Below are 3,917 nucleotides of genomic sequence, written 5' to 3'. Positions count from 1 at the left end.
TGCTGTGGTAATTTGGCTAAGATTTCTTCATAAAAGTTGTTCCTTATTGTCTTAACTTTATTTTCCTTTTTGAATCACTCCATTTGGAGTTTTTTAGCCCTAGTTATGGCCATTTGAACATGGCTGGCTGGATTTGGTATTACCCAGAATTCTGGGCAAATTCTGGATTTTGCAATTTTTGTGGGTTGACTATAGGTGGTTTTTCAAACAGGTTATGGTCAAAATATGGGTTTATTTTCTTCATGAAAGTTGTAGGGCTATGTCTCAGCTTTCTATCAATATAAAATTCAGGTCATTTGGACCTTCCTAGGCCAAGTTATGATCATTTACGTAACTACTGTTCATTTGGTCATTTTTTGTATAGGTCAGTTTGTCCAATTCCAGATTTGGCCTAATTGTTCACTAAGTTATGGTCACTTTCTGGGCATGATTCCTCAACAAAAAATGTGCCATTTTGTGTCTAGTTTCATTCCCAATTAGTCTTACACCAATTGGGTTGGTAAATTTTCAGTTTTGGTCCCTGAAAGGGACCTAGGTCAAGCTACCTACAGATTGACCCTCACCAATCCGAATTGGAACTTGGTTCCAACAATTCATACACACCACAAATGGTCACAATTGACCATTTCTCAACTCAAATAAGTCAATAACATCAATTGACTTATTTTTAACTTTTTCTCCAATTTTTCACAAGCTCAAAAGCCTAGCTACACATAAAGTTCAATCTAATGCAATTTAAAGTGTGTATTCATGTTTTATACGCCTAATTCATCTCAAATAACCATTCAAACACCTCAAACTCATTCATTTCAAACCCTAAACCTAGCTGGCCAAATTTCTTGTTTGGTCCCTCAATAATTGTTTTTGTTTAATTTTCACAATTTCTAAGTTAATTAAGCTACAAATACAACAAATAAACTAAGATTTTCAAATTCAATTACTTACCTTCACTTGAACTTCAATTTTTCAATTTCTTCCCTTTTCCTCTTTTCTTTTCTTCTTCAATAGTTGAACTAAAGTGCTAGAACAATGTTTAATTTAATGGATTGGGAAAATTATGGCAAAAGTAAGGGTTTTGAGAAGCTTTAATCAAGCTTCTATGGAGGTTTAGTGAGTGAAGGGAGAGAAAGTGAGGGTGGACGTCCAAAAGAAGAAGAAGGAAACAATTTTATTTCTTTTTGAATTTTCAACTTTATTAATTCATAATTATCCCAAAATTTAAATTTTTAAGTATTAGATTTATTGCATCATGCTTATGCCATGCATGATGTCATAAACTTTTTGATTTTTGGATTTTTCATTTCTTTTTCATTTCTTTTCCATTTACTTCTTTAATTTAATTATTGATCCTAAAATTTTCTTTTCTCCGATTTTATTGGACAGTTAGGTCAGGAGTCAACTTCTAGGGGTGAATTGACCAAATTGCCCCTCGCTGGTTCAATCCGGTTTGTAAGTTATTCGATATTTCTTCCGGATCCCTGACCTAATTATTTGACCTGCTTAACAATTCTTTTTCGTGATTTTCTCTTTTTCAATATGTTCGCAATAGTCCTAAGGACCGTGGCGTCACATTTTACGGTTCAAAATTTGAGTTTAGATTAACCTCGCAGTCATTCCCGAGAAGGTCACCTATCGCTGTGACTCCCGGCTCATTTAACCTTTTGTGTTTTGTTTTTCTTCTTTATACTTAACTATTTAACAATTACTAATTATTTGTTTTCAGGGCTTAACTAGGCGTCTTAGATGTGGTTCTAATTCCCTTAATTGTCTGGACCGACACCTGTCACCAGAATAGTGAAATATACCAGGCTATGCAAATAGGGGTATTACATAGTGACTTATTAGGAATAAGTCCTTATTAAAAAAAATTTAATTCAAGAACCTTTCTTTAGGTTTAGTTTTACTATTTTGAGTTTACAAATCAAATTAAGCAAATTGTGGCTACTGTTTAGCCCTACTTCCTTCATGGAAGTTGTTCTTCTATGTGTTGTCTTTATTTTTCTTTTTGAATCATGTCATTTGGATTTGTATAACTCAATTTATGGTCAAATAACCATAACTGATTCAGTTGCAAATTCTGGTTCCTTTGGCTAGGTAGTTTTAGTATCATACTTTATCAAATTATTTGGACAGGTTGTAGCAACATTTAGGCCTAGTGTTCTTCATAGGATTTGTTGCCCTATGTCTTATGATCACTCAAAATTTCTAGTTGTAATTTTTCAAGACTTGTAGAATTAATTATAGCCACATTATTGGATTGGACTCAAGTATCTTGTAGCAATAGGATTTCAATTAGGTCAGTAGTTTTGACCCAATATTTAAGCTTCTTACATTCATAAGTTGAGGAAAATGTCTAAAACAAAGTTGAAGATCTATTTCTTAGGTTTCCAGAATAGTATCACACATTTCAATTGAAGTTTTCAAGTGGAAGATATGCTTACAAGACTATTCTGGATTCAATGGTCACTTATGCAAATTTCTAGAATTTATACACTAGATTGACCTAACCAATTGACCTATTTTTCTTGATTTCTAGGTTTTAGTCAAAATACCAATCTTGTAGGTCTATGTCTTATTGAAATTTTGGCACTAGTTTCATGTCATTTGGAGTTCTATGGACCAAGTTATGGCCTCTTTGCCAAAACTGGTCAAGTTTTCTAGACAAAGGCAATTCTGGGCTATTTTGGTTCTGGACAGTTTTGGTGTCCCAATTTGTGCAAGCGATTTGACTTGGTTAATGACATTTCCGGGCTTTGTGTTCTTCACAAAAGTTGTAGTCCTATGTCTAAGCTTTCTAATGGTATAAATTTCATGTCATTCGGACCTATCTACAGTGAGATATGACCAAATGAAGAACACTGTTCATTTGATCAATTTTCTGGGTTCACCAAATGGTAATCCAGATTAGGGCAAAGTTTAGGTCACTTTTTGGGCAGACTTTGAACATAGCTTCTTCATGGAAATTGGAATGTTTTAGGTCATATTTCACCTCCAATTGACCTCATACTAATTGGAGTCACACAAGGTCAATTATGGCTCAAAATACACACTATTTTCAACAATTTCTCAACCTACACAAAAGAACACTCCCAAATTGCATTCCTCCAACTCCCTTACTTCAAATAACATTTATGGCAGTTCTAATATCACCAATCAAATCTCAATTCAATCAATTTCTAGCAATTTACACAAGTATCCAATAATCAATTCAAAACTCTAAATCAAATGGTCAAAGTCAACAATTCACATTCAATCAAATTTCAAGCATAAGCATTTTCATCAATCAATATATAGCTCTCATTTGCTTATTTATCAACATCACAATTCACCATTTAAATTCATGAAATAATCCATCTCCTAAGTATCTCAAAGCTACCGAATTGAACATTCGCACCAATCTTCAATATTTATTTCAAAACCCTACTTTAAAGTGTTAAGCTCAAATATACACATGACATCAATTTGCTAGTACATGTAATTAGCTTAATCAACTTCACTAATCATCATTTACATGTAAAAAACTAATCAATATTCTATACTTTTCATGGCTGCCAAATTTGAAGTAGTCATACCCTTAACAATTTCTTGAAATTTCATGCAATTCACACTTATTTTGGTAGGTATACTATACTTAGAAGTTGAAGCACAAGTTTTAGTGCACTAACCTTGAATTAAGAAATTCCCAAGCTTGTAAAACTCCAAAATTTCCAATTCTTATTGCTGTCTATAACCTTCCCAAGATGTGAGGATTAATTCTTGTGAAGGTAGCCTTTGATTTTAGGTTGAAAATGAAAAGATTGTTAAGCTTTGCATGTGAAGAATCCATGGAGGTTTGAGAGAAACCATTTGGCCATGGTTGGAAGCAATTGAAGAAGATGAAGTTGAAGTGGTGGCCCTTGTGTTCATGTGTCCATTTA

Source organism: Hevea brasiliensis, chromosome 10 (genome assembly GCF_030052815.1).
Source record: "Hevea brasiliensis isolate MT/VB/25A 57/8 chromosome 10, ASM3005281v1, whole genome shotgun sequence".
In the NCBI taxonomy this organism is placed as follows: Eukaryota; Viridiplantae; Streptophyta; class Magnoliopsida; order Malpighiales; family Euphorbiaceae; genus Hevea; species Hevea brasiliensis.
This window is presented reverse-complemented; position numbering follows the sequence as displayed.